Source organism: Camelus bactrianus, chromosome 1 (genome assembly GCF_048773025.1).
Source record: "Camelus bactrianus isolate YW-2024 breed Bactrian camel chromosome 1, ASM4877302v1, whole genome shotgun sequence".
NCBI lineage: Eukaryota > Metazoa > Chordata > Mammalia > Artiodactyla > Camelidae > Camelus > Camelus bactrianus.
The window spans coordinates 50430734-50457032 of NC_133539.1; the positions used below are offsets into that span (position 1 = coordinate 50430734).

At 39.3% G+C, this 26299-nt stretch overlaps 1 long non-coding RNA gene across 1 annotated transcript in view; it reads left to right on the forward strand.

Moving 5' to 3' along the window:
* The first annotated feature begins 303 nt into the window (after nt 1-303).
* LOC141577697 (uncharacterized) overlaps nt 304-26299 on the forward strand; it is a 118649-nt gene continuing 92653 nt past the window's right edge. Inside the window, exon 1 of the long non-coding RNA XR_012506978.1 lies at nt 304-447. This is a non-coding gene — a long non-coding RNA (uncharacterized LOC141577697). The remainder of the gene's footprint in view (nt 448-26299) is intronic.

Sequence of the window (26299 nt, forward strand, 5' to 3'; positions counted from 1 at the left end):
CTGTGTCCTTCTCATCAATAGGATGAGACTGAGTTTGGTTTAGAAGCAAAGAAAACCTCCATTTTTTAGACGGAGAATGGAGAGCCCTGAACTCCGGTTCTAGAGTCGAGGCTCTCCCCGTAGGCTGTGGGCGGGGCTGCTTTACCGGGATCTGGTGGGAGGGGTGGGGGGGCGGGGTGGGTGGAGCTCTTCGGGGGCGGGCGCAGGCGTGCTGCTCACGCTCCAGGTCGCCGCACCGCTGCGGACAGCGTCTCCGCCCACCACCCGCAGCAGCCATCTTGGGCTGAGCGTGGTCCACAACGCTGTGTGCCTGGTCGCTGAGAGGCAGTGTCGGTGCAGCAGGTTTTGCATAAGGAGCTCTGGTCTGAAGCGTGGGGTGCGAGGCTTCTGCACGGGATACCCTATGAACAAGTGAAGCTAGACAAGCCAAGGATAAGGAACAAAAAGGTTAGACTTTATTTCATTACCTAGATTCTGTTTTTACTCCTCACGAATTGTAATGGGCTTTGCCCATGTCAAACCCCTCCTCTGTCTTTTGTCCTGCTCCTCATTCTTGAGGGGTACTGGGAGGTCTGTCTCCCATAACTGATTTGTGCCGAGTCTGGGCTTCGTCATAACCCCGGGTGGAGGAGCAGAACTTCTCCCAGCTGCCTTTAGATGTGTTGGATTGTCACCAGGCCTCAGCCCTGACTGTTCTTATCCGTGAGTGACTGTCATCTGGAGTCTTATAGATATGCATAGGGGCAAGAGAATAATAGTTATTACGGAGCCCAGGAAAGGTAAAAACAAAGTGATTCTGGAAAGTCCAGTTTTACCTGCTCCAAATTTGTGCAGCCGAATTAAGCTGAATAGCTTCAAGTTGAGGACAGTGTCGCTGGCCACCATTGCTACATTGGCTGTTACTTTTCTATGATGACAGTATTACATATGGTTCCCCATCCAAGGTCACTAGCACCCGCGAGTGCAAGGATCCTGCAGTTATTAGTCCTTTCCTGTTTCAGGTTGAGTGTGATAAATCCAACAGTCAGTGAAGTTCCATCCTTCCTGAATATCCCTTGGCACACTTCTGTAGTTTTTTGGAAGAGAAGTTTCAGGTCAGAGAGAGGTTCACACAGGTAGTCAAGGGGGTCCATTGCCCCAGGTTGTCTCTTGGAGATGGGGGCTTGGGGGTCCTATTCACTCAAGTGTGATGTGCCCACGGAGTGATCCCATGAAACTGGAGGCCAGAATAGGTAGTTAGGATCACCAAACGGTGTCATTTCACTTAGTTGGTTCTGTGGGCTGCCAGTTTTCCAAGTTTTTAGGTTCACCCAGTTTCCTGCCCAGAAGGGGTGCAGGGCCAGGTCAGTGCAAGCAGCACCTGGTTACCATATTCTGTGAGGGCTTTCATTGTTTCTCCTACCTGGAGGGCATACTTAAGTTGTTTCATTTCAAGGGGGTTAAGATGCCCCTTCTCTCGGGCTTGGGGAATGGGTCTACCATCCATGACTTCAAATGTACTTTAATTTATCTGTTGGAGCTAACCACATTCAGAGCAGGGCAATTGGGAGTAACAATCCAATATTCTTGAGTCTCCTGGCATAGTTTGGCTAAGGTTTATTTTAAGGTCTGATTGGATCTCTTTACTTTCCCTGATGACTGGGGTCTCTAGGCTGAGTGCAAAGTCTACTTTATGCCCAGGACACTTTGTTATCCCTTTTGTCACTTGAGACACAAATGCTGGGCCATTATCATTTTGTAGGGATCCTGGGAGCTCAAACCTGGGTATTATTTCTTTTAATAATACTTTAGCCCCTTCAGCTGCTATTTTCAGTTCTAGCAGAGAATGCTTTTACTCACCCTGAAAATGTGTCTAGTAGCATCAAGAGACACCTGAAATTGCCCAGTGCTCTCAGTATGATGGTGAAACCAATCTGCCAGCCTTGCCCAGGGTATGTCTTTTGGTCTGAATGGGCCTTATCTGGGAGCCTCTGTGGGGTCTGGTGTGTTGGGGTTGTTCACCGTGCAGATGGGGCATGTCTCAACTATCCCACTGATTATACTTTTCATTCCAGGAGTTACCATGACCTCAACTAACCAGTTACATAGGGCTTTCCCCCTGTAGTGAGTTCTTTGATGTGCCTCTCTGATGGCTTGACAAGCTGCAGTTTGGGGAAAGAAGTATTGCCCACGTTCATCAGCTAGTCTCCCGTGTCCTCCTAGATCTCTACTGAAGCCCTATTTCTGGGCTTTGTCTAATTTTTCCTTTGTGTAGACTGGGGAGTAATGGGATGGATCTGCCCTACTTAGGTATGAGGGGTAATTGCCAAGTTACTCATTCTAGGGCCTCCTTTTTTGGCCCCTACATTGAATCACTACCACTTTTTCTTTTTTTTTTTGGAAGCTGCACTGCTTCTAGGAGTTTCTATGTTTAAGCCATGTTTCACCTGCTTATTCTCTGTAGTAAGCATATCCCTTTCTTTCCAAATAGCCTCCTGTGCATTAAGATGGCATATACATACTGGGACTCTGTGTAAACATTTGAGATCCTCCCTATCCTGAGCTTTAAGGCTCAGGTTAGAGCTATCAGCTCAGCCTTCTGGGAAGGAGTCCCTGGGGGTGGGTTTTGTGTTTCTATGACTTGGGTCTGGGAAGTTACTGTAAAGCCTACCAGCGTTTTTCCCTGTCACAAAACTGATCCATCTGTGAAGCATTCCTCTTCGGTGTTTGGGAGAAGCTCACTTCCTTGGTCAGGGCAACTGGAATAAATCATGTCTATGGTTTCTGTACAGTCGTGCTCTAGGGGCCCTGTTTCTGTGGGTAGCAGGGTGGCAGGATTTAGCAAGTGACAGATTTTTATGATAACCACTGGGTTGTCTAAAAGCATTGCCTGGACTTGAGTCGACCTTCCAGGGATAGCCATTCTCTTCTGTTAGATCTGACTAAAGCCAGAACCTGGTGTGGAGTCCATATAGAGGTTATCTGACCAAAAGTTAACTTTTCAGCCTCTTTCAGCAGAGCTGTAGTAGTTGCTACTGCCCGTAGGCAAGGAGACCATCCCTTAGCAGTTTGATTTAATTGTTTAGAGAAATAAGCAATCACCAGAGTAAGGGATCCCACTTTTTAACTAGTACTCTTAAGGGCAAGTTCCCTTCTCTCATGAATGAAAAGATCAAGGGGTTTAGCTAAATCTGGGAGGGCCGAGGCAGGGTCCTGAAATAACTGCTTTTTCAATTTTTGGAAGGCTCCTTCACATTCTGAATTCCATTCAAAAGGATCATCATCCTTTCCTCACAACTTTTCATATAGAGGGACCATAGTTAGCTATTAGACCGTAGTTAGGGATCCAGATGTGGCAACCCAGCCACCCCCAGGAAACCTCTTAGCTGTCTTCTAGTTTTAGAAAGGGCGAGGCTGCAAATGCAAATATATTGTTTCCTTTCCCGGTGAAGGCTTCTCTGACCTTCTGTGAGAATAAAGCCTAGGTAGGTCACCCTAGTTTGTGATATTTTAGCTTCTTCCTTGGGCACCTTGCATCCTTTATGGGCTAGGTGGTTCAGGGTGGTTACAGTATTTTTGACAGAGACCTCCTTAGTAAGGATGGTGATCAGAATATTGTCTACCTACTGGAGGAAGGTTCCCTCCTCCAGGGAAATTTGAACCCTTGGGACAGGACTGTCCAGCAGTATTGTTTTTATTGTGTGTTTGGGTCCTGTCACTCAAAAATTTCTTGTAACTCCGGGGCTAATGGAATACAGAAGAAGACATCTTTTAAATCTAATACAGATTACCCGGTCCTAGTAGACAGTAGAGTGCCAAGCAGGGTGCAGGGATTAGGAACTACTTGATGTATATCCCAGGTGACTTCACTGACTACCCTGAGGTCCTGTACCATCCAGTATTCCCTATTGGGTTTCTTTATGGAAAGAATGGGGATATTATAGGCTGGTTTATATGGTTTAATAAGACCCTGGTCAGTTAGGCATGTATAACAGGGGACAGGGAAGGTACTATTTTCTGCTGGTCTATGTATGTCCAGATTTTAGATGGACTATCACAGGACTGGCTCCTACACCTCATTCGACCCATCCCTAGATCCAGGGAGGTCAACTTGCTCTGTCCAGGGAGGTTTGTCCTCAGCTATTAACATTATGATCTTGTATCCTTTTTCTAAGGTGATTGCAATCTTCAATTTGTCTCGTATTAGGTGGATAGTAGCCCCCAGTTTATGTAAGATATCTCTTCCCAGCAGGGTATAGGGCATACAGGAATGTATAGGAAGGAATGGGTAAGATTATGTTCATCCAGTTTGCATTCTAATGACTCTTTGAATGCCCATTCTTGGGCCTTCCCTGATACCCCCATAATTTTACAACTCTTGTGACCTAGTTTGCCTGATCTGGTGTCCAGAACCGAGTAAGTGGCACCATTGTTAACTAAGAATTTGACAGACTTTTCTCCTGTGTCCAGTGTCAGTGGGGGCTCCTCAGGGGTCAATTAGAGTGTCGGCTTAGGAGGGCCCCTGGCCTCATCATTCTTCATCTGTTTGGACCATCTGTCTTCAAGGGTAGTGAATGGGATCTGCCGTTTCCATCCCCCTTTGCAGGTGGCGAGGGCATTCTGTCTTCCAGTGTCCCTCTTATTTACATATGGCTCACAGATTGGCTCCTCGTTTCCTTGGCTTGCTATTCCTTGGTGGGGGTTGGAGGTCACTCACTGGAGTTGAGAGTCTCTGTGGGTGGTTAGTCCAGATTCCTGTGCTGACTGGAAGGTGACAGCCAGTTGCTGCTCACGGCACTCCAGATAGAAGTGCTGGGTGCAGCATTTTTGCACATGGTACACTTGCAATCTTGAACTGATGTGTCGTGTACAGCCATTTTGCTCAAGGAACTCTGTTCTGAAGTGGCAAGTGCAAGGCTTCTGCACGTGGTACCCTATGAGTAGGTGGAACTAGACTAAGCACAAAGGGAAAAAAGAGTTTAGACTTCATTTTATCCAGATTTTATTTTTATTCCCTGGGAATTGTTAATGGGCTTTGCCAGTGCCTTAATCTGCTCAGCAGCAAAGACTACCAGAAGCCACAAATACACATTTCATTTAAACAGCTTTGAACTTTCTGCATTGTTAACTACCAAGCTGTCCTTTGTACAGGACCTATAGTGTCTAACTTGGGGGTAGTTTCTATGCATATCAGTCTGTGGCACCTTTTGAGAAAGTATGACACTCCACTGTGGCTCTATGAGACAACCTAAATAGCAGGAAAAAGAACTAAGACATGGGAGATGTGGCAAAGAATAGTGAGTAATAGCAAGAGAACAGAACTGGGAGAGAGGCTCCTTGGCCAGGAAGATGCGCCCAGAATTTCCTACCAGAAAGAGTTATCTGGTTCATTACAGTATTCAGGCATGGGGTTGGCTTCCAAGTCAGAAGCACAAAATATTAACATTAGAACAAACATTAATATAACTTCCTACTCCACAGAGAGCACAAAATCTTGCGACTTCATCTCAGTTTCAGTTAAATCCATTAGAGGAGTTTTCCAATGAATCTGCATAAAACCTACTTTATAAAAATTGGTTTTATGGTCTCCTTGATTGGGACATTTCCAATGCATAAAACATGGGATATATGCCATTGGAAAAAATATCCCATTTATATTTTTCTAGACTAGAGAGAATGGAGTAGATAGTATGAAAACATTTTCTCCTCTGCCATCCTCTTTCCTTCAGGTGCTCATTTTTGGCTCACATTATTAGGTTCAAGGACAGTTCTGTACAGAAATTTTAAAATTCTAACTGCTATCAATTCCAGATCCGTTAACCCAGCACTATTGAAAGTGTGTTCACACACTGTTGCTGACTTTTCCTTATCAGTTTGTGATAGTATTACACAGCAATTGAGCATAGCATTTAGAATTTTTTCCAGCAGTTTGTCACAATATTTTTAAATCTCTTGAAGCTAATCATAAAAAGGGGAGGGGTTTATATTTTGAGTATTCATCAATTAAGAAGTGAGAATTTAAAAGAACTGACTGGTTTTTAGCCCCAGATAGTTTAAGAAGCACTATCCTGACTTGTCTTCCAATAGCCTATGCCATGATCTTAATCCATAATTATGTTATGATTAACTCTGACCTTCCAATTAGCAATGCCTAGAGTACAAAATCAGGTACAATGTCCAATAAAAATAATCTGTTACCTAATATCAGTATAACAGTTTTTACTGTGCTATTACTTATTAGATCATTTTAATTTTTACAATCATATGAGATGGGAAAGAAAATATTATCTACATTTTATATGTAATTCTACTGAACTCAGAGATAGTGTGTCCTGTCTGAGATAACAAGCTGGACAAGGCCAGGAGAGAGCAGAAAGGCTATTTACTGTGTTAGTGACCATGAAGAAATTGCTTAATCTCTCTGAGGTTTACTTTCCTTATCTGAAGCAAGCAGGTAGTAATACTGACCTTGCAAGTTGAAGGCTTGATGAAAAAAAAGAAATGAGAAAATACAGTAATCACTTTAAAAATTGTATTATTTGTCCTTGTTAAAGGTCTGTTCACTAGAACTACAGATAAAACAATGGTATTTCACAAAAGTAGGAGTTTTTCCAGGGCCTGGCACATAATAAATTTTCAACAAATATTAGTTGGATGAATGACAATGAATGAGCACAAATTTTTCCTTCTATGCTGAATGCTTTCTAACGCACATAGAATTTACCCAAGAGGAACATAATCTCACTGATTCTGTTCCCTGTTACTGTATCACTAAGGATCTCTTGGATTGTGTCCAACTATACATAGATTTTCAGATACTCAGATTAGAGATCTTCAGACTCATTTTAATTAAAGAATTCCTTTCTTCAAACAAAGTTTTACACATAGTTCCATTGTTTAAAAAAAGGACAAACAAAACAAAATATATCTGGGTGATGGAAACAAGGTGGTCAGTCCCTGACTCACTCAGCCTCTCCTGGGCCTCACAGTAGCCTCTGAAACACCTTCTTAGATCCCTAGGACACAGTCTGAGAACCACTTTCTTTCTAATAGTGGATACTGTGAACACTTGGCAGTAGAAACAAGTTTAACCAAAGTGAACAGAACTGACAAGAATTTAGTGAGTTAGAAAAAATAAAAGGCAAGTGTGCATATAGACTTTTAGGAGCATAACTACCTCTCCTGAAAAATCTTCAAGAAGTGATGACCAAAAATCAATTATTACATTTACCTTTGAAAGTTCAACCTGTAGTGAGTTACCCATAACCTTCCATTGTTCCACTCAGTTACATTTTTTTACATGCTTTGAGAGAAATGCAAAATTTCCTGTTGGGTACTGTGGTTTTAGTTGTTTGGTTGATTTTGTGATCATCCAGGGCTAGCTTTCCTCATGTTCAAAAACAGGAAAACACAAGAAACCAATGAAGAAGTTACAAACATCTTGATAATCTTCGGACCTTTCAAGGTACAGGGCAAGACATTGGAGCCCCCCAGGAAATTTTCCGTGGCTACAGTGGTTGGTACTGCTTCAGGAGCCAGGGCAAATGAAGACTGAAAAGGCAGAGGCTCAAGAGCCCATCGACAATTCAGAGTGGGTTCCTATTCCCCATGGGTCAACTGTCAAGATGAGGAGTTTTAGCTTTAGCCTTGCTGAGTTCATAGAGAAGATGGAGCATGTAATTTGTTCAGCAAAGTGCCAAAAGGTTGAAAGAATCGCAGCTTTTTGTTCTGACCTTCCTGGTCCAGTTCTCTTGTCTACGTGGCAACCAGATGCCGCTTATGTGCTGGTAACTAGTATGGTTTGAACCGCTACACCAAGGTACTGTCATTTCACTTGTCCTCCTCCGTATATCCTCCTGCCTTTCTTTTTTTTTAATTGAGAAAGAGTTAATATATGAATTGGAAGATTTTAATCTCACTCTAGACACTTTTGGGGGGATCCTGGAGAGAATGGAGGAGGAGGGTAGAAGGACACAAAATACCGTAAAGAATCTGAGAGGACATCTCTTCAGTGTCTGAGGTAGCAGTTACATTTGATTTCATTTTTCCTGTGCTCCAAATGATCTTTTTCCTTCAATTCATGTGGACTTGTACATCTTAGAGCAAAGCTGTACGAAGTGACTTATGAGATAGAGATAGATAATACAAGAGTTCATGATTGCCACATGATTTTCATCTAGAATGATCTCAGTGCAATTTGCAAGATCTGTATCACTTTCTACCCATGGGTTATAAATTAAACAATAATACTTTTGCAATAGCAATTTAAAGAGAGATAACCTCAACATTTCACATAAGAACTTTAAAATCATATGTTTGAACATCAACTCTGATGTTGGTAAATAAACTTGGCAAATTTGTCCTTAATTTGAAGCCATAGGATATTTCATTAAGACTCTGATATGGGCTGGGAACTTTTTTTTTTTTCCCATTTTATATTTAAGCAAAATTTTGGCCCAGAAATGTTAATGGCTTTTGTAAATTCTATGACTAGAGCCCTAATTTCCACATCACTGACTTTTGACCTAGCCATTAAGCCAGGCCTTTATTCTTGTGGGATTCTTTGCAGAAGTAAGATTTTTCGTAGTCTTTCATAGCACTCAGTTTTGTGTGCCCACATACAGAATCAAAAAGCAAGTAAAATTGGACATGTTCTAGGACTAAGAAAATTGAACCAACTTTCAGTACTTGAGGATTTCCAAACCAGATCTATATGGTTCACTAATTTTCTGCTATCCACAGTGTTAAGTTTTGAAGAGAAGAGCTTTTTAATTATTAGCTGTCGTTTTGGATTATTCTTCTTTCAACTAGAATACCTAGAAACTACATGTGGACTTAAGGAAGACTCCAAATGCTGCTAGCCCTATAACTGGGTGTGTTAGAATCTTAGAATCATTTGATTTTCATTACCTCCCTGGGAAAGATGTCATGGGGTAAGATAGAGAGGTGTATAGGTCATAGGATCATGATAAAATGTTCATTTCCTTATGGAGAGCCAGAACACTGGGAGGAAGTGGTGAATTGCTTGATGGAATATCTTTCATGGAAGCAAAGTGTCTGTTAGGCAGTTGGTAACCTGAGAAGAAGTATACCCAAGTGGAGCAGAGAAGAATTCATAAAGATGCCGTGAGATTTATTTCTACTCTCCCAGGCCAAGGGAAAGGAGCCAGGAAGGGAAGAAACAAACAGAAGTTTCCTCCCCTAGAATGAAGCAACTCATGTTACAAATTATGTTACAAATTCTTACCATCATATAAAAAGATTTATATACTTTTGATGAAAGCAGAGGATGGGCTTGGGATCAAAGGGAAGTGAAAGCTCTGAGATTCCTATCCACCTTTATACTCATTTTGCCAAAAACTAACTCACCTTAAATGATAATGGGTATGGGTATGAAACCCCCAAATTATGGCTTTCTAGTGGCTTTCCACAGCCAGTATTAAAAATATGGTAGTTATACCACATAGGCCAACTAACCAGGGTTTATGCAGATTTCAGCAGATTATCTAGCAGATTTCAGTTTGTAGTATGAACATTTTGATCAGAAGCCTTTTCAGAAAAGACAATATTCTTCCTACTGAATCACGTTGAAAAGTATTCAGACATCACCATTGTCTGTGTCTAGTTACTTCAGTGTTTTAGGGTCCCAGATTAATTAGGGCAGGGTTAGAAGTTTGATCTCAGAAGGTCTTTCTCAATTCCATGTCATTGCCAGGATGAGTAAGAGCTGCTTGGCCCTGAAATATGTATAGTTTTTGCCTCTTTCTTATAGATCAACAGTCCCATAATCAATACCCATACTTCTAGCTGGAGGTTATGCAGTCAGCAAATATTATTGAGCAATATGCTCGGCACCATGCCCAATACTGGGGATTAGGAGATAAATCTTTTTAAACAAACAAACAAACATTGTGGCTGTCCCAGGCATTGTGCCAACCAATTTACATGTAAGAGGTCTTTTCAATTCTAAATGAACCACACAATGCACATGTCATTGTCCCATTGACTTTTTTTCTTTAAAAATAAAATTCATTATTTTGAAAGTTATAAAAGCAGTATAGATCATTATAAAGAATATGGAAAATATAGAAAGGTGCAAAGAAGAAAATTACTATCATCTATAATGGCAATCTCTAGGGATAATCATTATTATTAACTTGAGGAATCTTTTCTGCATGTGAATTAAGACTGTTCTGTGCTTGAAAAATCATAGTGTGTGTTGAGGAGATATATTTTCTGGCAGGGTTGCTGGAGAGGATTAAAAACTGAAGACTTAATGCTAACTTTGGTGTTTATATGAGACTTTGTGAGACTCATCCTCCTCCCCACTCTCATGCTCATCCCACTTCATCCTCAGCTGAACAATTGCTCACCTTCCTCTAAGTGTAAGAATATAGTTCTTCTGGGAGCTTTTCCCTGACACTCCTCCTACACATTCACCCACTAGTTAGGTTTTCCTTCCTCTGCTCTTGGGGCACCCTAACTTCTTCTATGTGGTACTATTATAATTGTAACAAAATAATCAGCTTCTATTCATCTAAGGTCCACTTTTCCCTTACTTACTATTACATCTTTACTACCTAGCAAAGTCTCAGGTGTACAAAGCATTCTTAGGATTAACTGAATGAATGAAAAGTTATGGTATAAAGACCAAATTTCTATAGGAATTCTGTCAGCACCAGAGGCTATGAAAGTGGCCTAGGAGCTACTGCTCTATATTTGGGTGCATACATGGATGGGGCAGAGGGGTGAGGGAAGGGCATGGAAGGATGAGGAGCCATGTGACCCAGAAACTCTATGTGGAACCTTGGGGAAGAGACTAAAAAATATGCCAGTGAACTTAATTTATACAGTAGATTAATTCCTGAAATTTCTTTTTTTTTTGGAAATTGATTCATTTTTCTGTTGATATACTCTATAAATTCTAAGACACGGATACACACACACACATACATGCTCCTAAAATTAGCATTTAAAATTGTATTTAATAATGCATAGAGATTTTCAAATACAAGAGTATCTGAAAATAACTCTTAATAGTCATAATCTCTTATAATTAAGTCACTTTACCAAATATCCAGCAACATAAATTACCTAGAAACTTCCTGGAATCAGGATTTGTGGGAAAGAATAAATCTCTTATTTCTGGAGAAATACTTGGGACATATTTATAAAGGAATTCATTAAAAGGAACAGTTTTAAGTGTTCTCTTATGATATCTTTTGCTTTCTAGCTTCTTTCCAAACCAGATGAGATGTATCAATTGAGAAATCTAAAGTCAGCTCTTAGAATTTTCTTACATTTGCAGTGAGGAGATGTGGTTGCTTTATGAGTTCTGCCCTCCGTACTGTTATTTGCCTTAACATTCTCCACGCTTTATGGATTCAAGCAGTGTCAGAGCCAGCAGAGCCCTAGCCATTACCTAGTCCAGCTTCATCATTTTGCAGTTGAAGAAAACAGAGGGGTGATGAGACTTGCTAAGCACACATGCTAGTTGCTGGCAACTAGAACCCAGGCCTCTGGACTCCCTATCCCTCCAGCATCCTATGCCCGGATCATACAGTCTCCCAGGATAAGCTGTGGTTTGTACGTGTTTTGGGAAATGATGATGAGGCAGTGTCCAGGATTCAAGACTTGACTAATCACTTATATGATCATGGCCACCATTAGGCCAAAGGGACCCAGACTTTCATGCATTTTAAAGAGCCAAAAGAAATATAATATTCTAACACAGAAATAAGCATACTTGCAGTGCTGCCAGCTACCTGCAAAAGAGCTTCTTACAGCTTGATGGGCCTCAGATCTGGAATCACTATCCTAAAAGAAACAAGAAAGTTACAGGAAAGGAATTTGAAATGATATAACTCATTATTTAAGTTGAATTTACAGAATTGGATCTGCATCAAATCAACATTTAGAGAGTGTACTTTTTACCTGCTTTAGAGAGTACTTTGAGAATATCAGCAGTAACAGATAAAAATAATGTTAGACAAAAAAGGAAGATTTCCCTAGACCTCTCCACACATGCACCACTCCCATTAAATTAAAAAAAGAAGATACAGAAGCCACACTTTGAAAAGAAACAGTTGGGTCGTTTTACCACTCCATTGATGTCTTGTAGGGTGCTGAGTCACAGATGGAACTCTTGTAAAACATGCAAATGAATACAGGCTCACCACATACAACCTAATGAAGATGAAGACATTTGAAACCACCTAAATAAAGGTAACCTATAATGAATACCAATGCACTGGACCAGGTTCTTCTGTGCTGAGGGATGTAGAGAGCAGACTTCATCTTTTTGTGAAGTAAAAGTAGAGTTGAGACTGAGCCACATGCCTGGCCAGGTCCCCCCTGGAGCTCAGCACATCTGGGCACTTGCTTTACAGAGAAAAGCAAGGAATAATATAACCCTCATAGTCTTCTGGCCACAAAGATCCTCAAACCCATTTTCAGTCTGTCAGGGTGCTAATCTATTTTGAACATTCAATCCTTCTTTCCAGAAAGTCTTCCCAGAGTAAGAGTAACCCAGCCTTTCTCCAGACCACCAACACAGCCTGCCTTTGTGTTCCTTCAGTGGGAATTCTACTGCACATATGTCTGGCTGGCTGGTTTGTTTGTTTCTCCACTAAATTAGAAGCTGCTTAACAAAAATCTGACCCATGATATGTATATTGGTGAGTGGTCTGCAGCACTTTGCTCTATGAGTGTTCTTAAAAAGTGTGGCTACATATGTGATATCTATAAGGCAAGCCAGCATCTACAGGGTAGGGGGTTATTGTACTCTCTCTAAGCTCTCCTAAAACTATGGCTGTAATACAGACTTTGAGGTGGTGAGGGTTGTGGGGAACAAAGAGTAAGAGAAGATTATGATTTAAAGGTTCCTAAGAAACTAATTTACATGGTCTATATATAATCTCTCATTTGACTGTTACCCATATAAAATGAGGCCTGGTTATTCTTGCTTTGAAACCAGGTGCACCCAAGACATTTAAACCACATCACTTTGACTCTGAAAGCTTTCAAGAATTTACTAGATTTTTGTCATAATTTCCTTAAAACTTTCTAAAAATCATCTCTAGGCATTTTTTTTCTCCCCAAGTTTCATATCACCAAAGGTACCTCAAATTTTGATGAATAAAATTCTCCATCTTGTTACATACTGATAGATTGAAGAACAGGTTAAAGTTACAAAGAGAATCCATGTACATCTCACTGTTTAACTCAGTGAACATTTATTGAACACCTGCTATATACCCGTAAGCTTTGTGGGTACAAAGATAAATACAACACAGTTCCTGCCTACTGACAATGAAACCAGCAGAGCAGGCAACGTAATTGTCTCCATTTTATAGAAAAGAATCTACAGAGATTAAGGGAGGTCATATAGCTGATAATGATGAAATCTGAATTAGACCCAGGACTATCTAACTTTTGGATCATTACTTTCTAGTTTTCTAAGAGATTTTCAGATTGAAAAAAGTAAGCCATTTGGAACACAAAAACAAAACAAAATGACAACAACAAAAATTCTTTTAGTTACAGTCAATTAGAATTCTTAAACTAGCATAAAAGTAAAAGTTACTGCCAACTGAAATTTTCTATATGGCATCTTAACTCATTTGAGCCTCTAGCAGTGCTATCTAATAGAACTTTCTGAAAAGATGAAAGTATTTTGTGCTGTTCAATTCGGTATCACTAGCCACAGGCGACTACTGAGCCCTTGAGGAACTGAATTATTTATTTTAATTTAATTTATTTTATATTAATGAATTTAAATTTAAATAGCTACCTGAGGCTCTACAGTGTGGAGACCATGGTAACACTGGGGATAACAAGGGAATTTTACATCTTCTACTGGAGGAGAATATTTCTGTTAACAGAAAAGATACCTAACCTGCTTTAATGTTTTGTGGAGTAGAGATAAAAGTGCAGTAGAAAGAGAAACAGACAGATAAGATGCTTACAGGCAGAGCCCAAAAGAATGCAGCCTTTCACAAAACAAAATAAGTAAATAAAAGATGATGATGGCCATCCCACATGCTGATCACTGGTAGGAAAAAGATCTTCTCTCTGCAGAGACAGTTATACTTGTGCCAGCGGGGAAAATAAGCTTGTACTTACAGAAATCATTTCTAAATGAAACCGCTTGGCTGTTTTTATCTATTCAAACCTAGACATACTACTGAATATTAATAAACTCTGTGGCCTTAAACGAACTGGTTGAATGTGGGAGGGAGAGAATTTACTCCTTTTTCCTCTTAAGGGACAAGTGAACTTGAAACCATAACTCTTTGCCCCGTGCACACCAAGTAAAGATTTCAGACCTTAAAGATTAAGGTGTCTGCTCAACAGGTGGCAAATTGTTCTTTTTCTATCACTAATTCTTATAATCCTCTGACTTGCACGTTGTAGTATCTACAGATTTTTCTAGTGAGAACGTTTTTTTCTTACTTATTTTGTGCTTCCACACTATAAAATATCCAAGCTGCTCAGTGTGACAGTGTTCCACCATTAGCTGTGCTCCTGAGCTGAGGTTACCCAGGAGATTTGGTAACCAGAGTCTAGATAATTTAATAAAAAAGAGAAGTTTATAATGGAATCACTGACACTAGTTTCCAATGACCCACATAGGTGCCATCAAGTGAAGTCATACAGAAGCCAAGACTCATGAAGCTCTCAAGGCACCATAATTTTCTCCATTAACTACAAGGAATTACTCTAGAGATACAAGACACAATATATAGTATTACAAAGGTAGCCAGATATGAATTTTATCCTGTTTTAATATCGAAATATCACCACTTATTTTCTGTTTTTCCTTCCTTCTCTGCATTGGAAGGAGTGATTCAATCTATTCTAGGAGGGAGGGAATTTTCTCTGTCCTCCTCCCATTCCCATCACTCTCCACCCCCAGGAGGGAAAGCAAACATTTCTCCTTCCCACCAGGAAGTGTCTAATGACTAAGCCTTCCTACCCTGGAAAGAGAAACTAGTGTTTACTTGCTAATGATTTGGGCTCTGGATTTCATACCTACTGAAGACTATTGCATGATAAAAAGTAAATAGTATAGGACTTTGGGCTTGATGGAGGGTCTAGGACTGGAGCTCTGGAAAGTTCTAAAATTTGGGTGCAGAAGGCAAGAGAAAAGGGGAATCACTGGATGGGGAGAATTGTCTGGGAAAAGGATGGAAAGGGTGGGGAAAGGGGCACTGACCTGCAAATACAGGATGAGTAATTGGAAAAAAGTACTGAAAATGAGAAGAATCATAGTCCTCTATAGATCCAGTGCTCACATAAATGAGAATCATCCCAAAATCTGTATCTTGGATCTCGGGGAATTTTTCTCCATTTGTACCTCACTAAGTTGGCTTCCCGGTGGAAACAACAACCATCTTTGCCACAGAACTTTGCTTTGTTATTTGAAGTGACACTGTATGGACTCTTGCCACCATATATATCCCAGGACACCTTAAGCCCAAGGAACTCCTTGGATCCTTCTATAAGGAGGAACTTTTCTAACTTTACTTGAGAGGGCTGAATTGTACAAACTTAAATCCCAAGCTAAACATTAACCTTTAAGTGGAAAGCTCTGTAAGGTAAGATAGTGGATCATTGATTGCCTCTCTAGTATCCATCCCCTCTCCCATCTTCTCCAAAAAGACTCCAAATGTTTATTAGATATCTACTATCCCTCTTCTTTTCAATCCATGTTACTTAGGGGAAGCTGACCCTACCTCCAGTTCAGGGGTTAGTTTTTATTGATTGACATGTGGTAATTCCATCCCCATTGTCAGGGATTAGTCCAGAACCCAGGCTTAAGCCAATTAATTCATGGTATTCCTCCTTGTGACAACTGTGGTCCAGGGCTGGAGTAAGTCTCCTGCCTTGACTCAATCAGACAGAAGGAAAGGACTTTTATTTCATGATTGGAAGAAATACTGTCACTCTCTCCTACTGGACGTGAATAAAGAAGCATATCCCCTTTATTCCTAACAAGAGTCATCTTATAAACACAAGAGAAATCAGTCTTAAATTGATGTAAAAGCTGTGATACAGAAAGAGAAGGAAAATATTTTCTGTTTAAAGACATTGTTGAACAGCCATTCCTACCTACGGATTTATTCATTTCCTTGTTTAAATCAGTTTATGCAGAGTTGTCCATTATTTGCAGCTGAAAATTAGCTTTAAATCCTTATTAGAAGCACTCAGGAAGCTGATAAGGAAACCTACTCCTTTATTAAAAGAAAATCCAGAACGTTAAATTATTAGCCAGAAAGAAAAACCATTTAGTGTAAGAGAGATGGGTAGCTAATTAACACTTTCCCAAGGATCTCACCCTTCTGCATGGAGTTCTGTGAATTAAGTCACTGTAGTCACCACCATACTTGGCCGTAGAAATATGTAAATTCCGTCTTAAGGCAAGATGTAGACAAACGCAAGCTGCAGCTTTAAAGAAGGCTTTGTAATATGCCAAGGGAGAACAGTAGGGACAGGAGCAAAGAATATAGCAATAAATAAAATTCATTTGACTTTCAGAGTATATAATTGTGCCATAGCTAGCTGGTGCCTGAGTGTGCAGACCTTATCCTGTTTCTTGTCCTACTATCTGAGCTGTTTACCAAAAGCTGATCCAGCTTCACATGTAATCCTGCTCAGGTTTCTAGCTTCCTCCCAGTTGGCCTCAACATGGATAGCACCCTTGTAATCTCTGCCCAAACCCCCCAACCAAGTTCTTTCTTAGGCTTTCAGTAAACTTCAGCTTAGGAGTTCTATTCGAGTTCTGTTCAGGAGAGCCGATTTCTGGTTGTGTTTCTCAAAATTTGACATAAGAACCTTCCACATTAGAATCACCAAGGACGACTGTGGAAAACAGATCCTTGGTCCTCACTGAAAGAGATTATGATTCAGTAAATCTGATGTGGCATCCAGGAATCTGTGTTTAAACCAATTTCCTAAGTAATTGTAATCAAGATAAAAATGGAAAACACTGTTCTAGGAATACCTTTAACTTTTCCAAAGCTAACACTAATGATAGCCTATCAAGTATACCATCATGAAGCAAACATCATATAAATACAGTTCCTCACAAATGCATATATAGTGGCTATTTTGGACTTTCAAATCTGGCTTTTAACTACAGTTCTACAAGTCATTTTCCATATCTTTTTTTCTTAACCATTCCCAACATACATTTTTCTTTTACCCAAAAGAATAGGTATAGTAGTACAGAATATTTGTTTTATTCTTGCCTTCAAAGAATTCTGGTTGAAGTCCAAATATACATTTCCTTATAAAAAGAGAATGTCATAAGAAGAAGCAAATGGAAACATATTTCTGAGGCCGAACATAGACTGTTAGTGAAAATAGTTATATTTTTCAATAAAGCCTAAAAATTGCTAAACACATTCAGAATCAGGATGCTAAGACACTGAAACTCAAAGATGACTAAAAATAAAAAAGAAGTATTTCAAGAAGTAACCTATCCACATGCCAAGGTTACTCCTACCCAAAATAGTATAAGAAAGTCCCTCCTGTTCCAAGATATCTTCTCCACCCATTTAATCATCCATTCAGCCACCCACTGCCTTCCATTTCCACATCACATTTCTTTAATTTATTATTATTAAAGAAATTTATTAGGGTTGCTGTAACTTTAAACCATTGTGTAGAAGTAGCAGCATATAAACCAATTGTTAATACTTTTACTAGGATGTGTGTAACAGTTATTTAGAGAGGATAGCTGATGTAATGATACCCAGATTCAGTGGGCAGGAGGTTGTCTTAAGTTGGATTCTATTTATTTGAGATCAGATGAAAGGAATCACAGGTAGGGGGATGGAGAAGTGAAACAGGGAAAAAGAGAAAAGCAATAGAGAGTGTGATAATGAGCAATTTACTACTGTAACAAAGGTGTAAGGAGCTGGAGTATTTATTCACCAACTCCTATTCATCCCTCCTGGTTGAGGAGTGTTCTAGAGCATTATCTTTTCCAGGCACTTCCCGCATTCCACTTGGGTGGTGCTAAGTGACTTGAGTCTCAGGGGCTTGAAGAAGAAAGCCATTAATATGGAAGAAACTGATGAATGCTGAGGGGACATGAGTTAGGTTCTAACAGTGTCTGCTGCAGTCCACACTATACATCACTCAGGTCCCCTTGGGCACTATGTTAAATGGACTCAGTACTACCATTGATTCCTTAAGGATGTGATTCGTTAGAACTTCAAGAGAGAAAAGAAAAAAGAATAGTAAAGTTGATAAAGTCTTTACTGGTACAGCTGGTCCCAAAGTCATGTTGATAATCATCATCTCCATCGTCCACCACTTGTTAAGCAGTTTGGCTTGTCTTGGTTGCTTGGTGTGAGAAGTTAGACCTTCATCTTTGAGGGGTCTGAGCCCTTGATTACTATTCTTTTGTCAGACTAAGACTGCTTGAATTGTCTGTGAATCATACACAAAATCAATAAAAAATGCACCAGTGAACTTTCTAGGTTTCGGATATTTTCTTCCCTGCTAGCATTATATAGTAGCAGTCCTATCTCCTGATGGTAATCAGAGCCAAATTACCCCTGCCACTATAGAACTTCTCCTTGCCTGTTAGCACAAGAAGTCCAAAATGACTAGGTGGAAGTCATAACTTTAGGTTAGGGAATCTCAAACAGAGGACTGAAGAGCCCTGGGAATTTCCAAGACTATTTCAGAGGATTCCTGAAGTTGACTTTTTCCAAGTACATATCTGTAAGAGACCAGATTTTCTTAATTTACTTCAACCGAAAGATCATCTCACAACAGACTGAATGCTGAAGCAGATTGAGAATCCACCTGTCTTCTATTAAACCAGAGATTTGCAAAGATATAAAATGACACCATTCTCCCATTAATTTTTTCTGTTTGAGAAGTATTTGTTATTCATTAAAATGCTATTTACTTTAATATGTAATGGGTTTGTGATTGTTATGTTTAAATAAATTAATAAATAAATACTTTTAAAATTCTTTAGCTTAATGGACAGAGAACCTGAATAGACATTTTTCCAAAGAAGACAGACAGATGGCCAACAGATACATGGAAAGATGCTCAACATCACCAGGCATCAGAGAAATGCAAATCAAAACCACAATGAGATATGCCCTCACACTTGTTAAAATGGCTATTATCAAAAACACAACAAATAACAAGTGTTGATGAGGTTGTGGAGAAAAGGAAACCCTCGTGCACTTTTGGTGGGAATATAAATTGGCCCTGCCAAGGAGATCATCTTGCTAGTCAACACTGGCATCAGAGTTCCCTAATAACATGCTCTAGCAACTGTGGACAGGGAATGTTGCCTTCCATTCCAGTTCTACAATGATCAAGTCATTAGTCACTGCAGTTGCTCATTGACATTGCAGAGGATAATTCAGGATAGAGAAAAACAAGAAGGATTCTGTGCTTTAGATACAGGCCCTCCATAGTTAAGATGTATATCTAAGGAATAATTTCAGTAAGCCCCAGAATCTTGCATCTTCCCATACATAAAAAAGCACTAAAATCATTAACTTGAAATGTTTTTTCTTTGTAAAAAAAAAAGCACTAAAATCATTAACTTGAAATGTTTATTCTTTGTAAAAAAAAAAGCTCTAAAATCGTTAACTTGAAATGTTTATTCTTTGTGATAAGCAGTAATCTTTTAATGTTCTATTACATGTGTTCCCCTCCCCACTCCCCACCCCCCCGGCAAAAAACTCCTATATATCCTGGCTCCTCATTTATCCCTTTAGAACAGTTTCTCAGAGCTCTCCGAGAGGCTGTCTCCTGGGCTCTAGTCCTCAGTAAGATCCCTGAATAAAACTTAACTCACAGAGAGGGATCAGGATGGTGGGTAGGAGTACGTGGAGCTCATCTTCCCCTACAGACTCATCAAAAAATACATCTACATGTGGAACAATTCTCATGGAAAACTAACTAGAAACTGGCAGAAAAACTCCTATACAACCAAAGCCATAGAAAGATCTCCATGTAACCAGGTAGGATGGGAAAAAAGGCATTGGGTTGGGACCTGCACCCCTGGGAGGAATCTGTAAGGAAAAGAAGGTCCACATGGGGGGACCCTTACTCTGGGAGGTGAGCAGGTCAATCCACAAACTGGGTGACCCAGACCTGGGGTCCTGAGTAAGGGAGACAGACTCTCTTGCTGGAAAATCTACTGAGACAGATAGAATGGGTGGAAAATAGCCTAGACTCTGCTCATGAGGAGTGTGCACATGTCACCTTGCTAACAGTCAGGGCAGAGAGAGCCTTGCACTGGCAGCTTCTGCTTCACTACATTTCCTAGCCTGAAGAAGCAGTCACTCTGGCCTTACTCACTCCACACCACAGCCAAGCACAGGATATGGCAAATATTTGATCTAACTATGCAAAGTCAGACCAGGGTCCTGGGATGTGATCTGGACAGAGCTGAAGAGGCCATTGTCAGTGCATGCAGGGCACAGTAGGTCTAAAGAATGCACAGCTGCTTAGTGCTGGCTGAATCTCAGGCAGACAGGCCCCAGGAGATGGCTCAATATAGCTACAAAGAGACAGCCCAGTAGGCCTAGGGTGTGATCCAGATGGAGCCCTGGAGCCCATTGTCAGAGAGCACACCTGGGTGGCACCACAAGAGGGTGCAGCAGCTAAGCACTGAATCTGGACTAGACAGTCTTGGGATATGTCTGTCACAGAGGCAGCCCAGATTTCAGGCAGCAGCACAGCCAACTCAGTTTGTGTAGCCACAATGACCCAACCCCCCAACCCAAGCCTACAGCACACCACTGCCTTGCACTAAATCTGGGACAACACAGAAAGGGGCGTGACCTTGGGCTGATTCTGAGGAGAACCACAGATGCATACACATGTGGCACATAGGCCCTCTGTGACACCATGGGCCTCACTTGCTTCAGCAATCGTCTCCTTTGGGGTTGGGCTCACATTCAAGGACAACAGAGCCTGATCTAACCTGACCCTTAGGGATTCTACTTCAACAGCTGTAGAGCAGAACTCACCCCTGACAATGCAGTGACAGCTACAGAGCAAAGAGTAAGCAGTACTTCATATTCAACACAGGCTTTAAATACCCCAACACCAACCACATCTGTTATCAAGAGGATAGCTACCAGCATGCTGTACTCAGTGTCTAAACCAAAACCAGCCCTTGCATCAAAAACACGTCACACACACAATCTATAAAAGGATGCTCCCCCATAAAAATAGTCCTTCAAAACCACAGTATATATCTGTTTCTCCTAAATTCATAGTCAGAGAAATTAAAGTAAGATGAAAGGGCACAGCAACTACACTCAATTAAAAGAACAAGAGAAATCCCCTGAAAGAACAATTAATGAAACAGACCTCATCAGTTTACTAGACCCCAGGTTCAAAAAAGAGGTAATAAAAATGCTGAAAGAATTAAGAAAGATTACCAACAGAATTACAGTCACATAATGAGGAACTAAAAACTGTAAAGATGAACCAGTCAAAATAGACAATTCACTTGCTGAGCTAAACACCAATCTAGAAGCAATGAATAGCAAACTAAATGACACAGAAGAACAAATAAGTGATCTGGAATTCCAGGTAGATCAATGGGAATCACCCAATCAGAACAGCAGACAGACAAATTAAAAAAAAAAAAAGGCAACATATGACATCTTTGGCATAATACAAAGCATGCCAACCTACACATAATAGGGGTTTCAGAAGCAGAAGAGAGAAAAGAGGATCAAAAATATATTTGAAAAATTATGGCTGAAAACTTCTCAATTCTAAAGAAGAAAACATATTCATTCAGGCACAAGAAGCACAGAGGATTTCAAATAAGATAAATCCAAATGGACCCACGTCAAGATATATCATAATTAAAATAGTAAAAGTTAAATATAAAGAGAGGATTCTAAAGACAGCAAGAGAAAAACAGAGTCACTTACAAGGCAACCCCCATAAGGCTATCAGTTGGTTTCTTTGCAGAAACTTTGTAGGCTAGAAGGGAGTGGCAAAATGTATTCAAAGTCCTGAAAGGAAAAAATCTGCAACCTAGAGGATACTCTGCCCAGCAAGATTATCATTTAAAATAGAAAAAAAGAGAAAGATTTCTTCAGATAAGTGAAAATGAAAAGAATTCAGCCACACTAAACCTAGCCTAAAAGAAGTATTGAGGGGTCTTCTCTAAGTAGAAAAGAAGCGTGAATCTATAGGAAAGGTAAAATCACAATAAAAAAGACAAGTATACAAAAGGATTGAAGATCATTTATATAAGCCAATACATAGATTTAAAAACAATCAAAAATTGTAAAAGTGATTATACCTGCAATAACAGTAAACGACGGAATGAAGATGTAAACTAAGACATCAAAATCACAAGCTGGGGGAGAGGAGTATGAAAATGTGGATCCTTTAGAATGTGTTTGAACTTGAATGAATGTCAGTTTAAAGCAAGTAGATATAGTAATAGGTCAACATAATGCACTCCATGGTAACCATAAATTAAAAACATACAATAGATTCACAAAAAACAAAAAGAAACTCAAGCATACTACAAAAGAAAATAAACTACTAATAGGGAAAACAAAAAAGAAATTAACAAAGAACTACAAAAACAGCTGGAAAATGATTAAAGTGGCAATAAGTAAATGCCTATCAATAATTTTTATTTGTTTGTTTGTTTTTTGGGTGGTGGTAGGAGGTAATTAGGTTTATTTATTTATTTACTTTATTTATTGTGGAGATACCGGGAATTGAACCCAGGACCTCTTGCAAGCTAGCACTTGACCACTAGAGCTAAATCATTCCCTCCATCAATAATTACTTTAAATGTCAATGGACTAAATGCTCCAATTTAAAAAAAAGAGTGGCAGATTGGATAAGAAAATAAGAGCCTACAATATGCTGCCTATGAGAGACTCACTTCAGTGTGAAAAATACACACTGACTGAAAATGAAGGGATGGAAAAGATATTTCATGCAAATGGAAATGACAAGAAAGCAGGAGTAGTAACACGTATCAGACAAAATACACTTTAAAGCAATTGCCATAAATAAAGACAAAGGCAGCATATAATGATAAAATCATTGATAAAAGAAGACAATGTTACACCTGTTCCTGCACCCAATATAGGAGCACCTAAATAGTGTAACCTACATATGTAAAAAGAATTAGCAAAAAAAAAAAAGAATAAGTAAAACCCCATATCAGCAGAAGGAAGGAAATAATAAAGATCAGGGAAGACATTAAATAAATGAGATAAAAATAATAGAACAGATCAATAAAACCAAGAGCTGGCTTTTTGAAAAGATAAACACAATTGACAAAATCCTACTCCTGGGTATATATATCCAGAAAAATGGAAAATTTCTATGAAAAAAGATACCTGTACCCTAATGTTCATTGCAGCATTGTTTACAATAACCAAGACATGAAAGCAACCCAGATGCCTATAAACAGATGACTAGCTTGAGAAGATATAGTGTATACTTGGATGAAATATTACTCAGCCATAAAATTAATGAAATATTGCCATTTGCAGCAACATGGATGGACCTATAGAATAATATACTTAGTGAAGTAAGTTAAAGACAAATAGTATATGTATCACTTACATGTGTGATCTAAAAAATACTACAAATGAATCTATACACAAAACAGAAACAGACTCACAGACATAGAAAACAAACTGATTACCAAAGGGGTGAGAGATGCAGGGAGGAACAAATTAGGAATATGGTATTAACAGATACAAACTACTATCCATAAAATGGATAAGTAACAAGGACTTACTGTATAGCACAGGGAACTATATTCAATATTTTGTAATAGCCTACATTTGAATATAATCTGAAAAAATACATAATTGAACCACTTTGCTATATACCTGAAATTAACACAATATTATAAATCGACTGTATTTCAATTAAAAACTTAACTCATAACTTTTAGGTTGTTCATTTTTCTTTAGTTGACACTGTGAAGGAAAACCTGGCTGGGATAACAAGATAACTCACAAGTCTAAGAATGCTGTCTAACAAGATAACTCACAAGTCTAAGAATGTGGGCTAACAAGATAACTCACAAATCTAAGAATCAGAATACTGATCTGAGTTCTGCTGGACTAACTCGTAAATCTAAGTTAATTAGTGTTGGTTTGCTGTTCATGTTCTTTTTGCTAGCCAGCTGGATTTTCAAAGAGATATATCTGGCTTTTGAATGTTGGTTTGCTGCCTCCCTGCCTCCACTTTTGTGATACTGATGCTGCTAAAGCTGTTCCATGCCTATTGGCCGAATACCCCAAGCTTGTACTTTACCCTGTAAAACCTCATGCGCACGTCTTGGAGGTGCTCAGAGCTTCGGAACAGAAGCCCCTCTGAGCCCGCCGGCGTAATACATCTGAGTACTCCAACCCTCCAAGTGGTGCTTGTTTCTTGGTTGGCCTGTCGTTTCCGTAACAACACAACCAGACACTTTGGCTTTTGCATGGGCAGCTGGACTTCAGCTCTTGGTCAGCTAAGCCATCTCTCCAGAGAACCAACTCATAGAAAGGTGCACCTCAACAAAATTAGGACTTTGTTCCTTTCAGCTCCCCCTTGCCTGGAAAAATAATGTGGTTAATCTGTTGTTGTTTTGGAGTATGTTATTTCTTTATTGACTGATAAAGAAACTTAGTCCTGTATGCTATTAGCTTGTTAAATTATTATAACTCCCACAGTGGACCTGTGTTAAAAAAAAATATTGGCAAAAACAGTTTAAGTCTCTGAGCATAATTTGCCTCGAAACAAAATGGTGGGAACTCCCAAGTTATAACCAGTTGGTCAGAAATACAGGTAGCAACCTGGGACTTGCAGTGACTAATGTCTGAAGTTAGGGCAGTCATGCAGGACTGAGCCCTTAAACTTGAGGAATCTGACACTAACTCTGGGTAGTTAGTGTCAGAATTGGATTGTAGGACACATAGTTGTATCTTGAAGAGTTGGAGACCTGGTTGTTGATGTCGGAGGAAACCCACACATTTTGTGTCAGAAGTATTGTGAATAAAAATAGCTCAGGTTATATATTTTGGAAACAAGTCTTTTGTTAGTGTAGGGGTGAATAAGTGGCCCCTTCTTTTCCAGGTTCTTTGGTTGATCTAATAATTAAATAAACATAAGACCGATTAATAGGTGAAAACAAACAAAAATTTAATAACATGTATGCCTCCTATATACATGGGAGAGACCCAGGAAAACTGAGTAACTCTCCAAGATGGTTGAAGCCATCACTGTGAGTATCATCTTCAGCTAAAGCAGAAGATACTGGGGATGGGGAGTTTATCAGTTTTGGGAGGTTATCAGGGAAAGCACAGTAAACAAGAGTAAAGTTGTTATGCAGATTTCAATTCAAGCTTTCTCCATTGATAACCGTTTTTTAGAGATTTAAATTTCTTCCTTTTCCTGGTAGTGTGAGAGGGAAACATCCTGACAAATAAAGGTTTCCCTTATAAATGTAAGTATTTCTTAAGAAATGGTATTTTCTACTCAGTTTCAGAGCTTCACTTGTGTTTGCTCTACCTTAAAAAATAACCAGCTTAAAATAGTCAGTATGCCAAAAGGCAGATTTTGGAGTGGCAAAGGCTGCTCCCTTTCATTAGATGTATGTGTTGCAAACATTTTATCCAATTTGTGCTGCTTGCCTTTTTGCTTTGTTTTGAGGAACAGATATTTTTAATTTTGACAAATTCCAATTAAAATTTTTTTTTATTTTATGGTTTGTGCTCTTTGCAGTCTGTCTGAGAAATCTTTGCATACCCCAAGATAGTAAGAAATTTCTCCTGTCTTTTTTCTTGATGTTTTATAATTTAGATTTTATATTTTTCATGTATTTATAATTTTCTTGATGTTTTATAAATTTAGATTTTGATCCATTTCAGGTTCATTTTTGTGTATGTTGTAAGGTAAAGATTGATGTTTATTAATTTTTCTCATGTTGCTATCCAGCACGAACTTTTTGAAAATTTTCCTCATTAAATCACCTTGGTACCTTTGTAATAAGCAATTGACCATATATATGTATGTCTATTTCTAGACTCTGTTCTCTCTCTCTCCCTCTCTCTGTGTATGTGTATGTGTGTGTATATATATATATATATATATATATATATATATATATATATATATATATATAAAATCTTCTTGTCAGTGCCAAAGCATCTTAATTATTGCAGCTTTATAGTAAGTCTTGGAATCAAGTAGGGTGTCTCCCAACTTTGTGCTCTCTTTTTATAAATTGCTTATGTTATTTTAGTTCTTTTACACTTCCATGTATAATTTTTAATTAGGT